This window comes from Oryzias latipes, chromosome 10, assembly GCF_053564925.1.
Source record: "Oryzias latipes strain Hd-rR chromosome 10, Olatipes_Hd-rR_3.1".
In the NCBI taxonomy this organism is placed as follows: Eukaryota; Metazoa; Chordata; class Actinopteri; order Beloniformes; family Adrianichthyidae; genus Oryzias; species Oryzias latipes.
This window is the reverse complement of record NC_136246.1, coordinates 4,544,669-4,565,748: the sequence shown is the minus strand read 5'-3', so window position 1 is coordinate 4,565,748 and position 21,080 is coordinate 4,544,669. Positions and strand designations below refer to the sequence as shown.

Genomic DNA, 21,080 nt, shown 5'->3' with positions numbered 1-21,080 from the left:
CGAGGGCGGCGTGACCGGCTTGAGGCGAGACGTGGACGCTGAGGACAGCGTAATCAGCTTGAGGCGAGGCGTGAACGCTGAGGACAGCGTAACCAGCTTGAGGCAAGGCGAGGACGTCGAGGATGATGTAATCAGCGTGGAGCGAGGAACCAGCGTGACCAATGGAGTGAAGACCTGAAGACGTGAGACAGACGGTAAGTACAAGCTAGGATTACTAAAGCGAGGGTAACTTAACTTGAGGCCAGGCGTGATCACCGGAGTGAGTATAACGGACTGGCGTAGTATGCTGGGATGGATCTCCTTAAGAGGGTCTGCCAGGTGATGAGATGATGCAGGTCAGCTGGTTCCAATGAAGGAGCAGGGAGGGGAGGAGTAGCAGCCGGAGGAACCGTGACAGTACCCCCCCCTCAACGACCGCCCCCAGGCGGTCCCGGACGACGATCAGGGTGGTCCCGAAAGAAATCGTCAATGAGGGTACGGTCCAGAATGAGGGAGCGGGAGATCCATGAGCGCTCCTCCGGACCGTAACCCTCCCAGTCCACCAGAAACTGGAAACCGCGCCCCCGGCGGCGGACGTCCAACACCTTGCTGGCGGTGTAGGCAGGAGCGCCGTCGATGACCCGGGCGGGCGGTGGGGAAGCGGACGGCGGGCACAAAGGACTCTCCTGGACAGGCTTAAGCTGCGAGACATGAAACGTGGGGTGCACCTTAAGCGCCGCCGGGAGCCGCAGCCGCACACAGGAGGGGTTTATGACCCTCTCGACGGGGTAAGGTCCAATGTAGCGTGGAGCCAGTTTACGGGAGGTGGCCTGGAGCGGTATGTCCCGTGAAGACAGCCAAACCCTCTGTCCCGGTTGGTAGGCGGGGCTCTCCACCCTGTGGCGATTAGCGATCCTGCAGTTCCTCTCTCTAGTGCGCAGGAGAGCGGCCCTGGCCTGAGTCCATATACGCTGGGCGCGTCGCAGGTGATGCTGAACCGACGGGACCGCCAAGTCCAGCTCCTGGGAGGGGAACAAGGGTGGAGAGTATCCGAGGGACGCTTCAAACGGGGACATACCGGTAGCAGCAGACGGATGGCTGTTGTGGGCGTACTCGATCCATGCCAGGAATGAAGACCAGTTGGAGGGGTTTTGGGCGGCCACACAACGGAGGGCGGCCTCGAGCTCCTGGTTTGCACGCTCCGCTTGCCCATTTGACTGGGGATGATGACCGGATGTGAGGCTAACCGTGGCACCCAGGGCAGAACAGAAAGCCCGCCAGACCTGGGATATGAACTGGGGCCCGCGGTCGGAGACAATATTACTGGGGATGCCGTGATGCCTGAATACCTCTCGAACCAAGACGTCAGCCATCTCGGTGGCCGTGGGCAGCTTGGGAAGGGGAATGAAATGGGCAGCCTTGGAAAAACGGTCGACAACTGTAAGAATGACGGTGTTATCCTGAGAGGCCGGCAACCCAGTGATGAAGTCCATGGCGAGATGGGACCAGGGCCGCTGCGGAACAGGTAAAGGATGGAGGAGACCAGCAGGCGGCGAGTTGGAAGACTTAGAGCGGGCGCAGACGTCGCAAGCCGCAACGAATTCCCTCACGTCCCGAGCCATGGAAGGCCAGAAAAATCTACGTTGCACGAGCCTCAGGGTTCTATGAATGCCGCCATGGCAAGCAATACGCGACGTGTGCCCCCAAACCAGGACATCCGAGCGGAGGGAGGAGGGGACGTAAAGAGTTCCAGGGGGGGCCGGAGGATGGTCAGGTTCCTCTCCCTGAGCTTGGATGACCCTGCTCTCAATGTCCCATGTCAAATTACCCACAATACATGTGGGGGGAATAATGGGAGAGCTGTCCTGGTCATCCCCTGAACAAAATAAACGTGAGAGGGCGTCTGGTTTAATGTTCCTGCTACCCGGCCGGTAGGTGATAGTGAAATCAAACCTGTCAAAAAAAAGGCACCAACGGGCCTGACGTGAATTAAGGCGTTTAGCTGTACGTAGGTAGGCGAGATTTTTATGATCCGTCCAAACGATGAACGGATGTTCAGCCCCCTCGAGCCAGTGACGCCATTCCTCCAGAGCGAGTTTAATGGCGAGGAGTTCGCGGTTACCGACGTCATAATTTCTCTCCGCCGTAGAAAGCTTCCTAGAGAAGAACGCACATGGTTTCAGTTTCCCCGAGCCAACCTCCCGTTGGGAAAGAATCGCTCCCACACCAGAATCGGAAGCGTCGACCTCGACAACGAACTGTCGGAGAGGATCAGGCTGTGAAAGAATGGGAGCGGAAGTAAAGAGGTGCTTAAGTCTAGTGAATGCGGATTGAGCTTCGGGGGTCCAGAGAAACGGTTTAGTAACGGAGGTGAGTTGAGTCAACGGAGCGGCAATGCTGCTATAGTTCCTTATGAAGCGACGGTAGAAATTTGCGAAGCCGAGGAACCTCTGAAGTTGTTTACGGGAAGTGGGAGGTTCCCAGCTGGTGACGGCCGCGATCTTGGCCGGATCGGGGCGAATGTTACCAGAGTCAATGATGAAACCCAGAAATGAAATGGTGGGTACATGAAACTCGCACTTTTCGGCTTTAACATATAGTCGGTTCTCTAAAAGCCGTGAGAGAACCTGGCGGACATGGTGGGTGTGTTCATCCAGATCGCGTGAATAAATAAGGATGTCGTCAAGGTAAACAAAGACGAAGCGGTTCAAAAAATCACGAAGAACATCGTTAACGAGATTCTGGAAGGTAGCAGGACCGTTGGTGAGCCCAAAAGGCATCACCAAATACTCGAAATGACCGAGTGGGGTGTTAAAGGCGGTCTTCCACTCGTCCCCCTCCCTCATGCGAACCAAATAATAAGCGTTACGGAGGTCCAACTTGGAAAAGACTCGAGCGTCCTGAACAGAATGTAGAGCAGAGTCAATAAGCGGAAGGGAATATTTATTTTTAACAGTAATTTGATTGAGGTCGCGGTAATCAATGCATGGGCGCAGAGTTCTGTCCTTCTTCTGGACGAAGAAGAACCCCGCACCGACCGGAGAAGATGAGGGGCGAATATGACCAGCCGAGAGGGCTTCCTGGATATATTTTTCCATTGACAGTTTCTCAGGGCCTGATAAATTAAATAGCCTCCTCTTAGGCAGCGTAGCGCCTTTAACTAGTTCGATGGAACAGTCGTACGGCCTGTGGGGAGGAAGGGAACCAGCCCTGGTCTTACTGAAAACAGCCCCAAGATCGTGGTAGCACGGAGGAACCCTAGAAAGATCGATCTCCTCAGGATCTGGATCACAACGAGGAGAAACCGAGGGTATGGCGGAACGAAGACAATTAGCCATGCAGGTAGTGCTCCAGTTGGTAACGTGGAGATTAACCCAATCGAACTGGGGGTTGTGAGCGCGAAGCCAGGGGAACCCTAGAATGATGGGAGACTGGGGGGTCTTGGTAATGTAAAACTGAATGAGTTCGTGATGATTACCAGACGTGATGAGACGAACGGCCTTAGTACGGTGGGTTATGTGAGTGAGGACCTGACCACCCAATCCGGCCGCCCTGACAGGGATATCCAAAGGTTCTGTGGGAATGTTAAACTCAGAAACAAGACAGTCATCAATGAAACTCTGCTCAGCTCCAGAGTCGATAAGGGCTCTACCTTCAAAAACACTAGAAGAAAAACTTAACTTGACAGGTAAATAAAGAAAAGGTCTCTCGGTAGAGAGAGAAGATTGACCCGCCCGTGGCCTGCCTTCTAACGGGGGGTTCGGGAGTTTAAACGAAGCTTACATTGATGAACGAGGTGACCGGTCTGGCCGCAATAGAAACACGCCCCCTCATCTCTTCGTCTCTGCCGCTCCTCAGGGGTGAGCTTAGAATGTCCAATCTGCATCGGTTCCTCTGTGGAGAGTCCGACAGAATCGTGAGACATAACATGAACATAGTTAGCAGCAGGGAATGGAGGAGAAGCACTGGTAAGGAGTCTCTTGTCTTGACGGGGGCGCTCAGCATGACGTTCACGGAGACGCACGTCGGACCGCAAGGCCGCGGTGACGAGCTCTTCAAAAGAGCTAGCCTCGGGTTGCGAACATAAATGGTCTTTAATCGAGTCATTAAGGGATTGGTAGAACACCCCTTTAAGGGCTATATCCGGCCAACCCGCCTCCACAGCTAGAATCCGAAAGTCTATTAGATGGTCACTCACGGATCTGTGGCGTTGTTTGAGGGCTAGCAGTCGGCGGGTGGCCTCCTCCTCCTTGCGGGGTTGGTCGAAAACCAGCCGGAACTCGCCTAAAAAGCGTTCGAATGGAACTTGAGAGATGGGATTAGCGGTCAGGTAAGCCTGAGCCCATTGAAGCGCTTTACCCCGGAGAGAGTTCACTATAAGGGTGATTTTGTTGTGGTCTGCATGATAGTGCCGAGGTGCCTGCTGGAAGATCAAACGACATTGCAGGAGGAATCCCCCGCAGGCTCCTACGTCACCCAGGAAAGGCTCAGGAAGGAGCCGGATGTTTTCGTGAGCTGCTTTGTCTGCAGCGGGGCCCGGGCTTCCGGTGGCGGAACCCGTGTTGCTGGCTGAGGCGTTAGTAGGTCCTCGGGAGGTTAAATCCGTCAGAGCCAGAGAAATACCGTCCAAGCGACGGAAAAGATCCTGCTGGGCGGCGGCCATCTGGTTGAGGGATTCAGCTTGCCGTCCCAGAGCGATGCCTTGGTGAGTGACGGCCAAGCGGAGTCCCTCCGGGTCAGCTGGGTCTGGGTAATGGCCAGTCCGTTCTGTCATGATCGGACTACTAGGGAGACCCAGATGCTGGAACCCGGAAGAAACTCAGGAAGGCGTTGTATTTAACAGGATGTTTTAATTATAGAAGTCAGGGGACGTCGTGGATGCAGGAAACTGCTGTGGCGAGGTGGAGCGCCGAGGACGGCGTTCACAGTCCGTGACGTGGTGGAGCGCCGAGGGCGGCGTGACCGGCTTGAGGCGAGACGTGGACGCTGAGGACAGCGTAATCAGCTTGAGGCGAGGCGTGAACGCTGAGGACAGCGTAACCAGCTTGAGGCAAGGCGAGGACGTCGAGGATGATGTAATCAGCGTGGAGCGAGGAACCAGCGTGACCAATGGAGTGAAGACCTGAAGACGTGAGACAGACGGTAAGTACAAGCTAGGATTACTAAAGCGAGGGTAACTTAACTTGAGGCCAGGCGTGATCACCGGAGTGAGTATAACGGACTGGCGTAGTATGCTGGGATGGATCTCCTTAAGAAGGTCTGCCAGGTGATGAGATGATGCAGGTCAGCTGGTTCCAATGAAGGAGCAGGGAGGGGAGGAGTAGCAGCCGGAGGAACCGTGACACGATCAGGTCACTAAACGAGGGAGGTTCTGCAGAACTTTGGCCCGCTTAGCATTTTGGTTGATGCTAAGTGCATTAGCCTATTAGCCGCTGTGCAGCTGCAGTGCTTCAGTCGTTCTTATCTGATTCCGCTACAAAGCACCGCAATCTGCGTTTTTATGTGTTACTGACAGCAACATGGCACAGAGTTTTAGTTGGGTACCCATCCCAAGTAAAAACTAAGTAGTACATGTCTAATAAGAACGAAAAAAGCTGCCTCTGGCTGCAGTCTTCCTGTTGTTTGGTGCAGAGTAGAGCTGCTCAAAGAGGCTCCATGTGCTCTGCTGCCAACTAGTCAGAGGGGGGAGTGGAAAACAAGACTCAGACACTGATAGACGCTCAGAAAAAATGAAATAAATATCGTCCTGACAGCATTTTGAATCAATACATGTATCGCTAATGAACTATCGCCAAATATTGCAGAATGGATTTTTTTCTAACACCCCTAGTAGAAACGCGCTTTCCAAGTGTCCGCCATTTACTAAACACAATTAATGGTTACAGTCTTAGATCAGAGCAATCCAATAACAAATGCAGAGGACTGAAGAACATCTGCTGAAGGATGTTTTACTGTGTTTTGGGACTAAAGGAACAGAGAAACAGACACACAGCTGAGCGGTGAACGTCAAAGAAAACAAACACCAAAACTGTTTGACAGACATGGACAAGGCTGGGCGGAGCCAAGAAGACGGGGCGGAGCCTTCCTGTACTTTTGTCTCTGATCTGCACATTCGGAGAAATCAGCAGCGTCTCCTGGTGTGGGGCACTTGATGGCTGAAAGAGTCATCGCTGCATCCCGCCTCCTCACAATGACCCCCCCCCCCCCCCCCCCCACCATATCTGGCTCTTTTGATGGCCACATCTGGCTCGCAGATAAATCTTTAATTATAATTTTTTTTTTCATTAGACCAGTCCTTCTGGGGCGCCATGCGATGCCAGAAGGACACATAGTAGTAGCGGTGCTTGGAGAGAAAAAATCTGCGCCACTATAATCTGTTATATCACAGAGTTTGTACCAGCCGGTACCCTGCGAATTGCCGTCCCTGCAGCTGCTCCCGTCTCTGGGAAGGAGGGCACATCTGCAGAGACGGGATGTGTGAGCAGGAAAAAGGGGAGGGGTAGTGGGCTCTGGCAGCAAAGTAAAACGCGCACTGATTGTCAAAATTTTGAACACGCTTCCCGTCACATACCACACTGCAGCGTGTGAGTATTGCCGTACTGACAATGTTTGGCTACACGTCTGCATGTGAGCAATCTTTCTTACATCAAGAGAACATTAAGACCAGCCTACGATCAGGTTTAACAGATGGAAGTCTTAACGCCCACATAAAGCTAAAACTCACCACGTTTCAACCAGACAAGACCATCAGCAATACCACCATGCAGCACCAGAAGTCACATTAATGCTAAGAAATACTCATCATTTATTAGCAACAGCATAACAATGTTATTAAAAAGAATCCACATATTTATTGTACTGTAAAAGTGTTGAAATTACATCAAATGCACACATTCGCTTGTATTTTTAGATTTAAACATATTGTAGCGCAGCGGTCCCCAACCCCTGGACCGGTACCGGTCCGTGGGTCGTTTGGTACCGAGCCGCACAGAAAGAAAGAATAAATAACTTACATGACTTTCGTTTTATTTATTTTCGGTATCTGAAAGATATTTTAATTTGAAAAATTGCCCGATTCTCTGTTCCATCCGTCTGTCACTCTAGACGCAGGCCAAGGCGCTCTTCTCGGTCACATGATAGGATACCGCTAAAATAAAACCAGGAGCTAGATAAATTAGTAAAAGACAAACGGGCCCAGCCAGGAGACAGAAGAGGAGCCTTTGACTTCCAAAAAAAGAAATCTTCATTTAATAGACAGTATCAGGAGTCCTACTTAAAATACGGATTTATCCCAACGGGAGATTCCCTCCAACCATTCAGCATTGTGGTGAGTTGGATTTTCCCTGCACTTATTTTGAAGGCATGTTTAAATGTTATGATAATAGCGACCAGAGATTGTTGCGGGCAGAAAGGACGTTGCTCGTGTCATAGTTCGTGTTTATTGTTTTGTTTAGAAAATACCACAATTTTCATGCAGGTCATATCATATTATTTTGTTGTACTGTAGTCTCGGTCACGTGCACGTTTGGTCTACTGTCAGAGTTCCACAGGCTGCAAGGGTTACTGTCAGAGCTGGCATAACAGGGAATTATGTAACTTTGGTGCTGGTGTTAGATCGGTACCGCAAGGAATTGTGGGATACCATTCCCTTTGCCTGTCTGGACGGATTTGGGTACAAGTGTAGGTTTTTGTCTAAATATATTTAGTTGGAGCTTTTTTACTGTGTTTTGCCGAGTTATTTTACCCTGTTTTGTTTAATTCTTTCTGCACCATTAGCATCACTAGTGCCTCAGCATGGTATAAGAACTGGGGTTACAGTCAGAGTCATGATAATTAAATACATGGTATGTATCAGGGGTATCCGCCCCGCCAGGTGGTTTACTCCGGCCCACACATGAAGAGTAAAAATCAAAAGGATGTTTGAAAAAGAAAGCAAGTTTCTAGTCCATTCCTGTGGCGAGTTATGATTTTTTAAAGAAGTAACCCAAATGTGCAATTCCGCCACTAGGGGGAGCAAAGGAAAAGCAAAACAGCTGAAACAGCAAATCTCTGCATGTGCCAAAAGCGAAACCTAACAGCTCTGCGTCTGGGTAGGATGCACTTTGGTTCCCTATGAGCTTCGCTGCTGTTATCATGCTATAAGGATGATCAGTAGTGACACCCTATTGACCAAAATGTTGTCGAAAAGTGAAGTGAAGAGCTTTCCAGGTAAAATGGACAGAGTTTTTTTTTACATTAAGCTGAATGCAAAACCCGAATGCTTTGTATGTCATCAACAGGTCGTAGTGCTCAAAGAATATAATATTCAGCACCACTAAGAGACTTACCATAAAGAAAAGTTTCTGGATTGCTTCAGTGTCAGATGTAAAATATTCAGTCTGTATAAAATGGAATTGTGAGGAAACTGGAGATTCTAAACAGGACTGTAAAATGGGTAAATTAGGTTCGTTCCCCTTCAGTTTCCTGCACACAGAAATGAATGAATAATGACTCAGAGACAGTTACTTAGCTTTTGTGGAGGTTTTACTTCGTACAAACACGAAGGGGACAGACAGATGAACATGGTGCATTCAAAGTCCGAACCAACGAGCTCAGAGATGGGCTTGGTATAAAAACCCTACATTTGCATATTCAGAAGACCGTCCGATGGAAATCACGCCCCCAGGTCGCTGCTGGAGAGGAGCTCCAAGGCTAAAGTGAAGATAACTCTGAGGACTGTTCAGCAGATCACACATGCACAGAAAAAAGAGAGTATGAGAAGAAACTGTGAGGAAAACAGCTTGGCTGTGCTGTCTTCAAATGTAATATAATTTTGAGATGACAATACATGCTGAGTGAATTAAGTTTAAAACATGTAGTAACAGTGTAATAAAAGTTAAAGGCAGTTTCTAACTATTCTTCACAGGAATAGACCAACTTTTTTTAATTGGAATTAATTTTATTTGAGATCCATTGGCCCCAAGTGATTAGGCTCCTATGTTGGTTGAGGAATTTTTCCCAACTGAGAAAAAAACTAAAACAAAGCTGTTATTTTGCTTTTACGTTACTGGTCCGGCCAACTTGAGATCAGACGGGTTGAATGTGGCCCCCGAACCAAAATGAGTTTGACACCCCTGGTATATATTGTAAATCCACACTGTATCATTTATTTTAATTTTATAAAAATGAGAATATCTGCAGCCTCTAACTTAGACATATGAGAGTTCAAGAAGTACAATAAATGAATATGGAAAAACACTTAATTGAATTGGAGTAATATGACATTTAGTTAGATAAATATGTAAATTTGAGTTGTAAAAACAATTATTAAGTTGGAAAGACAAGAAATTAGGTTGAATAAATTTAACTCAATTACTTGTTACCAATTGAATCAATTCATTTAAGTTTTATGAGTTGTATATATATAAATCACAATGCAGAGATGCTGATTGGCCCTCAGTTCTGTCGCTCAGCCTGTCGTTGGGGGGGTTTGGACCAATGGGGTTCAGCTATGGGCCGTATAAAGGAAATAGGAGGGCTTGTGTGGGAGAGGGGGAATGAAAAGTGGGGGGTAGCGCTCTCGCCGGGAGAGATTCAGGAGTTGCTGAACTAATTGTACGGCGTTTGTTACGGCCTGCAGTAACCAGAATAAAGAACCTTAAAAGAGATTAAGTCTCCGTGCCTCAGTGTGGGAAAGGAACGCTACATTATTCTGTGGCTCTCACGAAATTACATTTAAAAATATGTGGTGTCTATGGCTCTCTCGCCCAAAAGGTTCCTGATCCCTGGTTTAGTCTATCCTATAGGCTTAGGGGAGGGGGGCAGGAGGGGCATTAATCAGAAGTATCGTGTGGCATGAGGGTGCAATTGTGACAGAAGTCCCTAGGAGATCACCAAAGACCCCAAGCAAGGAAGGGGGGGTCTATCTGGCATGGAAGAGGCAGGCAGTTACCCCCCCCCCATTTACCAGAAGGAAAGGAACTGAAAGGACAACAATATCCTGCTAATAAGAGATTTCAGGTTACTTTGTTTGGGTTTAAATATTTCACTTGAAACTGATTACGTTTCACATTTGGGATCCTAGCTGCCCCGGGGTAGTAAATCTGTTATACTCCCCCCTTTTTTATGTTGGTTGAGTTTTGGGTCCAGTAATGGTAAACAGAAGAGGAACCAAGCAAAAGCTTCCTTTGTTCTGTGGAGACGCCTCTGGGCGCCCTTTTACTCTTCCCCCGTCTGTGACCCCCACGTTTGATTTGTGGTGCAGGTCAAGGCATCCCACCTCCTCCACTCCCCTACCTGACATCCCCTCCTTTTTTTTAAACGCTCTTCCTCTCCCCAAAGCAGTGCCTTCAGTCCAACACCTCCTCTTCACAATGAGAGGGAATCAATGGTGGCGGAGGAGGAATTGATCGCTCCGCCTTGCTCTGTCTACTGGGGGGGGGTGGAAATAGGCAAACATTTATCTAAATCTGGACCTCCAGGGATTCAGCAAGCTTCTCTTTCTCACTTTTGTGCATGTCAGCCTTATGACAGGAGGAACACCGGGGGTGAGTGGAGCAGACAGGAGCTGAAGAGAAACAGGAGGTCAGTGTCATTGCAAGTAAAGCATGCTGGGAAATTAAAACACTCACAATATGAGCCTAGAAAACTTGTTGATGCATTCCAGAAAAGCTGCTGAACATGAGGTCAAGTTCAGCTGATGGCATTTTGGAAATCATCTCTAACAAAGACTTTGGCTCTGAGATGATTTTAAGATCCAAACAGTCTTTCAGGTTGTAGTTTTGAATGGGGAAAAATTGTCGCCCAAAAAACTTGAGCAAACTTTCAGTTCCAAAGATCATTCTGGCTTTTAATAATTCAGCAGATCTTACAGCAGAGAGTTCAGTGATTTCTTCCTTTACAATGCTCTGGAACTTTGATCTGAGAACGAACATGCAGCCAGTTCCATCAGAATGGGATTCAGTTTTTCTGCATGGCACCTGGATCAATTATGGCCTTTGTACCATTAATGAATATCTGAGCTTTTACAAACTTTTTTTATTTTCAAACTTGTGATTAATTTAGCTAATTTAGTCATTTTCCAGATCTGTTTGTCATTTTCTTTACGACTTTTACACAAATTTTAACCTTTCTTTATTGAATTAAGCCTCCACTGTTTCATCCATCAACTTTTAAAATTGATGTAAGATTTTTTTAATTTACATTTTATTTTTGCCTGTAAGATATTTTAGCATTTGTCAAATGAAGGTTTTTGCAAATGCATAAGCTAATTAATGCTAGTTGATCCCTAAATAAACTCTTGCATCTTACAGTAAAATCAAACTAATCTTAGTCATCATCCCATGGAAAGTGAGTTTTTCAGATCTGGGATCGCTGCAGCTTCATCATGGAGATGTAGTGCCATCTAGTGGTTTGGTTGAGGTGGAGCACCTCTGTCAGCATTGGGCCTTCCCCTTCCAACAAGCTAGGCCGCACATCTGCTGGTAAAGACGACTCCTGCTCTGAAAGTGACACAAGAAGTGGACAAACTGAGCTGCTGAGGAAACAAGTGTTCAGCTCCGCCCTCATACATGGTCTTTGCATGGAGCTGCAGCTTCTGCATCACTTTTCTGCAGCCGCTGCACTGATATCCTTTCTTTCATTATAAAGGTCAAAATTGAATAAAATATCTACACAACAGAAAACTAAACATTTTGTTGATGTATGTCTTTTAGTTCACTTCATCTAAATAGATAGATAGTAGCAGCTAGCTAAGCTTGTACTGTCTGTGATTTTGCTGTTTCCCTGCATTATCATCTTTCCTGCACATTACGTAAGGGTTAATGGCCGACGAAGTGTGCGTTTATTACTTTTTATTGCACGCCGTGGAAGCCTGAACCGTCCGACACGAAGCGGAGGTGTTAAAAAGTAATAAACGCACACTTCGTCGGCCATTAACCCGCTTATACCATGGTCACTTACAAAAGCAATACATATTAACCAGGTTTTAGTCCTTAGTTCTTGTTTTTTTTTTCCGATTTGGATCGCTTTTCTCACGTAACATATAGTCCGCGTCGCGCAGCACCACCGCTGCAGTCAAGATTCTGCGATATATCTATGCTGATCGTCCTGATGGCTTGAATAAAGCATCAGTTCAGAGAGAAATTTCACCTCTCACCGCTTGTTTATGTCCAAATGATGAAGCAAAAGGTTGTTTTAAAGAAGCCGGCACAGTGATACAAAACATTTAAGCTAGCTGACCGAACTTCTTTTTTCACCGTGCGGTTATCAGGTTTTAATGCACACCCAGCAGCCAATCAGAATCGAGTATTCAACCAGACCATGGTATAACAGAAAATAAACTATGTTATTAGCAGTCCTTATTCCCAATTTATCTCCTCATTTAAATATAAAATAGTCTGCAGCACATCTCTCAGTTTAGATGTGCTTCTCTCCACATTTTACTGGATGGCATGACTTTATTTATACCATGGTCAAGGTGAATACTCGATTCTGATTGGTTGCTGGGTGTGGATTAAAAAATGATAATCCACAGTGATAATGTACGCCTAAAAAGAAGTTCCGGTCACATAGCTTAACCCTTGTGCTATCTTGGATGACCCCACCCTTACATTGACGTGTTCTCCCTACCATGACAAAGGTGGATAAAGGTGGAAAGATTTCATGTAATCCATGGACACCAGTGAAGATCACAAATCATTGAAGAAAAAAGGTTCAGAGCAATGTCTAGTGGGTCTAGATGACCCAACTCCCAATGTTAAAGAACCTAGGATAGCACAAGGGTTAATCACAATTATTCACATCAACTGATGATTAATCAAATATTGATCATATATCTTTAGTTGTTTATAAATGTAAATGTAAAAAAAACTCTTTTGGGGTTTTTATTTTGAAGACGGAGAGATAAGGGTATAAAAAATTTGATAAAGACCAGAAAAAATGAATGAGTTATTTGCTCAATAACACAGATGCAAGCTTCTTCTTCTGCTCCAAGAGGATCAAACATTTTTAAGGCTGTGGTCACTGGATCAGTTTAGGAGGAAGGTAAAGACCAGAAAAGCTGCAGGTGAGCAGACCTGAGCGTGGAGACATGAACCTGAAGCTGATCAGCCTGACCTCATGTCTGTGTGCTGCACTGCAGGAAAACATCTTTGATGTGTTTTATATCACCATCTTTCACACGGACATGGGAACAGACTCCCATTCCATTGTTTATTGTTTAAAATATTGATTTGGTCAAAGTGTTTTTTAGCCATTTTAATTTAAAAAATAAATTCTATGTAAAGGAAATGGTCCGACTGAACTGTTTTTTCCTGCAGTCGATTCTTGTTACTGTCGGATTAATGCGGACATTTGAAAAATTGTCAGCACAAAGGATTATTTGAATTACCATGTTTAAAAATAGGTAAAGTTAACAACTCCACTAACAGCACATTTGTTCTTTTTTATGTTTTGTTGAATTGCTTTGCCATCTTTTTGTCATTGTGAGTTTTTCCTGCTACTTTAGCTTCTTACATCATGTCACATGACCATAAAACCATGACAGAAAGGCCGATCCACACTGTGTTGTGGTTTCAACAGACATCAGTTTTTGTGTTGCTGAGACACACAAAGGTCAAAGGTCATAAAGTCAAAAAAACCACATTGAGCAAAACGCTGCATGTATTTTGTTTGTTTACCATGTTGAGTGGATGTTGGTTGCAGTGAAGCATCAGGCAAACAACAGCCTCTGACGCTGATTTGTTCGGTACTGAGGTTTCTGGTGTTTTTGTGGATACAGCAGTGGGAGGAGCGCGAGGACGACCATCACCTTTCACCTGCTTCTGCTTGGTTGTGTAAGGACTTCCAATGAAAGGTCACTCTGTGCATGTGCAGGAAAGGAAAAATAATATCAACCATGGAACAAAATGAGTGTTGGGCAGGACTCTGTCCTGATGGAGGTTTGGTTAAAACGCTCCTTCAGTGTCACCATGGCAACCGTCAGTGGACCTGAAGCTACATTATGTTTCCCATAAAGGAATTTGACTAATATCAGCACTATACAGAGGTTGGACTCCGTGATCTCCTGGATCCCTCCTCTTCCTCCTTAAGGCTGTCTTCAGCACTGGGAAGCAGAGCTGTCAGGCTGAGGAGATCCCAGGGACAGAGGAAGCCACTCCACCTGCCTTCAGAATGGAAGGGTTAGGAGGAGGAAGGCTTTTGAGGATTGTGATGAGCTGAAGACATGATTCGTCCTCTCAAGACCATGGCAGGAGCCTCAGCACTGCTGCAGTATCTCCTTCATCAGAGATTATTCATTTTATTCATAGATGTTCCTTCAGTCATCTTCTAATCCGTTTTTGTCCCTTTCGGGGTCACAAAGCCGCTGGAGCCTATCCCGGCCACTTGTGGGTGAAGGCAGGGGACATCCTGGACAGGTCGCCAGTCTGTCACAGGGCCACAATCACACACCCATACATTCTCACATTCACACCTATGGACAATTTAGAGTAACCACTTAACCTATGAAGCATGTTTTGGGAGGAAGACGGAGTCCCCTAAACCAGTGTTTTTCAACCGCTGTGCCACGGCACACAAGAGATGGTCAAGTGTGCTGTGGGAAATTACCCTTTTTCACTGATCTGAAAACATTTACCATCTCTAGGATCTCAGCTCTTTTTTCATCCAAACAGGCCCTGATAAAACACTGAGTAGTTAGGAATATGAAATATCATGAAATTATTTTTTCTTTGTGTTTATTTGATTCTATTAAAGACATTTTGATAAGAATGACGGTGCCACAATTTAGCCGCAGCTTCAGCTCTGTTTTAGGAAAAGTCCCGCCCCTTTAACTGTCTCCATCAATCATTCTTGGAGGTTTAATCATATGTCATCAGTCTGACCAATCAGAAGCGGTTAAAATCTTCACTTCCTTGTTCAGATTCTGCTCATAAAGTCTCTCAGTTCCAACAAAAATACCAGCTAAAGCTCATCTTTAGCGGTGTAGTTTTCCACAGAATCCGGTATCAGACCGTGGAACAAGTGAACAAAACAATGAAGCTCAGAGACGCTAGTCTGTCTGCCATCGGTGGCAGTTTTTGCACTACGTCTCCCATGATGCATTGGGTTAAAGTGACAGCATCACTGCGCTACAAGGAGTCTTCCCTGTCAAAAGTTTTGAAACCACACCGAACACATCAAACAGTTTTTAAATCTTCTTGATGAGATCAGAGGTCAACAGTTTAGTTCTCCTTCAAGGTTTGTGTTTATTAACAGCCAAACATCCCAGAGTTTGGTCCAAGTCATCTTTCTAACTGAAACACTTTTCTAACAAAGTCTGGATTGAAGGATTAAGGCATTCACATTCTTTTAATTTGGCACAAGGCTCCATACAATTCCATGAGACAAATTTCCATAAACCTTTTGGGTAATAACTACCCCCAACACCAAACATCATCAAGGATGAAGAAAATGTAAATGTATATCGTGTGTAATCAGATGAAGTGTGTTTCAGAGGCATTCCATATTCAGACTTACAAGTATGACTGCTATGTGTGACCCGGCACCTTTGACTGTAGGGCCGCTCCCGTTCGAATACAGCGCCACGAAGGGAACACACTATCTAGATAGAAGAGAAAAGAGCCAAGAAAATTGAACGTGGAGCCCATGTCCACAAAACACTGTAGGGAACTATAAATTGAACCGGCATGAACCAAACTGTAAGATGACACTAACTTACCATCCAATCCGATGCTTCCACTGGCATACTGTGACTTGCTTAAGTAACATCCATTATTTCGTGGCTTCCATCGTAGTACTACGAACGAGCTTAACGGCCATAAACCTTTCTTCCATCTGGCATACAATTAATGCGAGCTTAAGAAATAATATTTTAGCTGGGCTGAACTTCATGCATTTCAGAGGCGGATGACAACAAGTCTCTAAATGGATAGGATCATCTGCTTGAGGGCAGACTGAGGATTGGCTTGCGACACAAATTTTAACTCTTGGAACTGAAGCTAAAGATAGTCAGTGATAATTTCTACAGCCAAGATGAAATTAGCTCGTAATGTAAAGTTATTTAAACACTAAACCAAGTCAAACGATGGCACATTAACTATTTATCATCGCACTTCTTAAAACAGCCTTTGTAATAATCTCCACGGCTGAATTCTCTCAGAACCACATGATATGTTAAGGACCATTAGAGCTGTGGATTTGGGTAAATTTCAGGCGGCCAGACATTCATAAACCAGTCTTCATAAATTTTTTCCCCCAAACCAATGGAGGGCGCAGCCTCATAAAACAAGTGGAGGGAGACCGAAGATCTGAAACAAACATCGTTAAAACAAAACCACTCCAAACATCGAGAATTAGAGACCAGAAAAGCAAGACAGAAACATCCAGAACAAGGAACACGGAGGTCCAGGACTGAACTACCCAGAACAAGAAAACAAGATGACGGATGACTGTGGGGGAAATACACATAGCAAAATTCAGGTGACCCAACAGCGACAAATTCTTATTTATACCACCAAAGATCGAATAAACAATGTACATACGCGAGGGATGACAAAGTGGCAGAGAGGCATGTATCAATAAACCAGAGATCCATGGCAGAAATAAATCTAGACGGGTGGAGGACCATACGTCTTACGCAAATAAAACAGAAACCTATATTTGAAAACTAGTCGCGACCACGGAGTCGCAAAAGACCGTGACAAGGAGGAAAATAGAACATCGAGAAATCATCAAGAAGATGGAAAACAAAAGGGAGCCCATAGGATAACACCAAGTCCAGCACAGGACTTCTGAGAAATGTAGGCAAAAACATGACTGATATGACAGCCGAAACGTAAACTGATACACAACACTTCGAGCCCCAACTAAGCCAGAAGACGCCACTGGGAGGGATGGAGAGGCAGAACAGTGAGAACATCAGCAATATGAGCCTTCCCCAGCCATGCACTGCGTCCGGTGGAATTAATCATAGAGATGGCAAGGTCAGCCAAATGCAAAAACAAAACCGGAAGGATCACGAGGAATTAGGCTGCTGATGCCCAAATGGACGAACTGAGGCACAGACAGTTCTCACATAATCGCGTCAAACATGAAAACTTCCGAGTGGTCAGCTTAGCGCTGACTCAAAAAATGGAACGAGCCCATCACATAGCCCCCACAAACCAGCCATAAACCCCTAAACCAACCAGAGAGAAAATAACAAAATATCTGTTAGGTTGAGAAGACAGGGCCGCGTACAAAGCTGACTCATTCACAAGGGTGGCTGATGTTAGTTCCCCGATGGATAGGGCTGGACTCTCTGGGGTACACAGAGCAGGGTGGCTGTCCACACACCAGCTGGCCCCAAGGGAGGAAGGGTGGAGCCGAACCAGACGGCTAAGCATGCGGTGGTGACGACACGAAGATCGCCGTTTCCGGACCAGCGAATCAAAATGAGAAAAGGAGCCACAGATGCTGCATAAAAGAGACCAAAGATAAGTAAAATGTCCATAGATGCTGCATAAAAGAGACCAATGAGAAGTAAAATGTCCACAGATGAGACAGGTCCATGGACGGACCAATCCAAATGCTGGCTAAACTATCGAATGTACACAGCAGCTTTAACAGAAAAAAAACAAAACAGAGAGCCGCCATAAAAAAAAGCCAGCATTGAATGATGGCCAAGATTCACATACGGCCCTTAAATAACACAGCAAAAGCCACAACAAGTTTAGCCAGCAAGAGAAACCCGTCCAGACGAGGACCGCCAGCCCTCACAACCACCGAAAAGACCCCACAATCACCGAAACGATAACTGGAAGACGCAGAGCCACACAGCAGAAACCGAACCAGGTGCACATCATTACTTTTATGAAAAAAAGAACTGCAATTCCCAGGGTCCTTAGGGGCATGACGTCACAGAGGACCAGGTCAAGCAGAGAACCAGGAACCCTCAACAGAAAAACATAGGAAAGGGGCCGCATGGCACGCTCACCAAAAGGATTACGTTGATCACGGCATTCAAGAAGGCCCAGATATCTCCCGATCGACTGCCACTGACAATCTGAATACTGCAGGACGCTCCCCCCGCAGATGCACGCTGGAGACGCGGCCGCAGCAGCGCAGAAAGACGTGCCGGGAGCCGCACTCTGCCAGCTGAACAGCTGAAAAAAAAGGAGGGGCAGACGTGGGGAAGACGGACGCCCCCACACCAGAAAAAGGGGGACCAACAAGTCCGAAAAAGAACGGGGGATGACATATGACACTGAAAAAATGAGAAGGAGAACAGCGAGCACGGAGAACCGGTGACGAAGGTAGCGCTTGCTTTAAAGGAAGAGAATGAACAACTGCACACCTGGACTTAAATAGGACGCTGAACAGGTGAGCTGATTAAACTGAACCACCCTAGAGAAACCGAATAAAGCACTGCTAGGGTAGTCTGCCTGAAAGGCGACCAAGGTCGCTCATTTTTGTTAAAGTTTTCAAAGACTTCATCTTTGATTAAGACAAAAGATAAACTAAAAAAACTTCAACATGTTCACTTTTTGTGTAGCTACAGAAAACATAAATATGTTAGTCATTTTGTGTAAAATTTATCAAACATATTGTGATCAAATAATTGTTCAAAAATTGAAGTTGCCTTCTAACATTGAAAAAAATATTTGACGAATAAATCATTATTTAGAAAGAATATATTTGTTTTTTGTGAGTTTACATACAATTATATGCTAATAAACTGAAGGGAGAAACAACTACCAGGGTCAAATCTCAACCCAAATTATTATGGAAAACTTACTTAACTTTTATTACATCTTTTAGAAAACAAAGCTGCAACTTTTTTTTTTTGCCACAATTATCACAAAAATGCACGTTAGATTGTAAAGGCACTGCACATCAATACAGACTATAAGTGTCTCCTTTTTTTATTTTTGGATGCTGGTGTGCCGCAGGATTTTTGTCAAGAATAAAGTGTACCTTGGCTCAAAAAAGGTTGAAAAACACAACTAAACCCACATCACACATGCACGGGGAGAACATGCAAACTCCACACAGAGGCTCCCCCATTGGTGTTCTGATGTCATCTTCAGATGACGTGAGCCGTTGGTCTGCAGATAAAACCTTTTACAAATTATTCAGAGATAAAACAAGCATTATTTTTATTTTTAAAAAGTTTATCTTTTTCATTTTTGTACGATGGCCTTGCAGTGCAAATCACGGCAACAATCCACCCAACACAAAAACCTATTAACAATCACAATGATTAAAAAAGCAAAACAATTAATAACTAAAAGTAATTTCCAGAAATCAAAATGAAATGTTAAAAAAATGAAAGAAACTCTTGAGAAATGGGACATCACTGACTGGATGTGGACATTTGGGAAAGCAGTGGGCAGTTTTTCTGGAACTGTGATAAGGAGTTGATTATACTTTATTAAGTATAAAGAGTTATTTCTACTTTTGCAGTGGCTTGAATTAACCGTCTAGAAGCAGCAGTTTGAGTCGCAGTAACATTCATGTTTTTGTTTTAAGGCACTTCAAACCAAATAACTTCAGGTTGAATAGGTGAACAAATATCGTCCAGTCAGTCATTTCCTATAGTACCTCGTTCTTTGGTTTCTTCTATTGTTTCATTTTTTTAACATTTCATTTGGATTTTCTAGAAATTACCTTTGTTTTCTGTAATGTCTCCTTTTGGAGTTGGATTTGAAAATGATTCATTTCAAGCAATCAAAACAAAATTAAAACCAAAGACAACAAGCAACAGAATTATAGATCTACAGTGAGGTCAATAAGTATTTGATCCCCCTGTGATTTAGCAAGTTCTCCCACTTAGAAAACATGGAGGGGTCTAAAATGTTCATCATAGGTGCATTTCCACAGTGAGAGACAGAATCTGAGGAAACATTCAGAAATCACGTTGTACGATTTTTCAAAACAATTTATTTGTATATTACTGTGACAACAGTACATGAATATGAACAGAAAATGATGCATGATACTATTAAATACTGTTTGTTAAAAGGAGTTAAATTAATTACTTGAAAGGGAGGAAGCAGATTTATATAACCCCCCCCCCCCCCCCCATTATCCTTTTCTTAGCTTTTTATTATTATTTTTTTTTTTTTATCAGTTATCTACCAACACTTTAATTTGCTTTTTCAATTGTTGTTTTATTAAATATGATAAAATATGATTGTATTTTTTGGACAAAATAATTGACGAATCTTCCTTCAAACTATTTATCTTATTTACTTTTCAAACATGTTTAATGTTTTTATTTATAGCTCTTTTCTGTTGTTGTTTTTTTTCTAAACTTCGTTAGCAATTTCTTTTGTGCTTCTACTATGTGTAACAAGTCTACCCTTGTTACATATGTCATAACTTGTCATTTTGTTTCTAAAGAACATTAAACTAATTGATGTTTTATCTTTAAGCTAAAGTTTTTAGTGTTATCTCTAGGTTGCTTTAGGCTCGGATGCTTTGGAGAAATAATAAATGTGTGTGATTAATTTCTGTCAGCTTTCATCAAAGAGATTGACAGATAAACAGGTGTGGTAGAAGTGGGACCACATGTTGACTGGAGTTGGCTCCGCCCACCTCCACGGCATCTATGAGAGTTCTAACAAATTTTAACTGATGTTAGGAGTTACGTTCTTCTGTAATGAAAGATTTTGCTGCAGTACGAGGAACGTTTCTGAGGTAAACATGAAGATGAATATGATTTTGAAAATAAGTGTGATTCAGAAGGCTTATTCAGCTTCTTCATCCACTAAATCATCTTCAAATGGACACGCCATGCTGCTTCACCTCTCTGAAAACAAAGTAACCTTCAACTAAACCTGCTCCAGACCAGGTTATGTTCAGAGCATGAGTTGCTATGGGAACTAAGCATACCCTGAAACTAACTCTGTTTTAGGAAAAGAAAGCGGTGGTTGTACACTTATTTAGCCTCAGCTAGCATTACCTGCTTTCTGGAATTGCCCCCTGGATCAGAGGAAAGTTACAAGCGTATTGTTGACGTCATCACGGTCGTAAAGTCGCACTGAACGCTGATTGGATTCAAAGTGAGAAGGTAACGCCCCGTTTCCACTGGTTTCCGCCTTTTCCCCTTTAAGTTTCCGTGCGGCACGTTCCACTCATCC

General features: G+C 44.8%; 1 long non-coding RNA gene across 1 annotated transcript; it reads right to left on the bottom strand.

Moving 5' to 3' along the window:
* Positions 1-8,423: 8,423 nt before the first annotated feature.
* LOC144994831 (uncharacterized) lies at positions 8,424-21,054 on the bottom strand. The gene is made up of 3 exons (XR_013658476.1): positions 20,903-21,054; positions 13,638-13,819; positions 8,424-11,459 (listed from the first exon to the last, which is right to left on the bottom strand). It is a non-coding gene; the product is annotated as an uncharacterized LOC144994831 (long non-coding RNA).
* Positions 21,055-21,080: the final 26 nt, after the last annotated feature.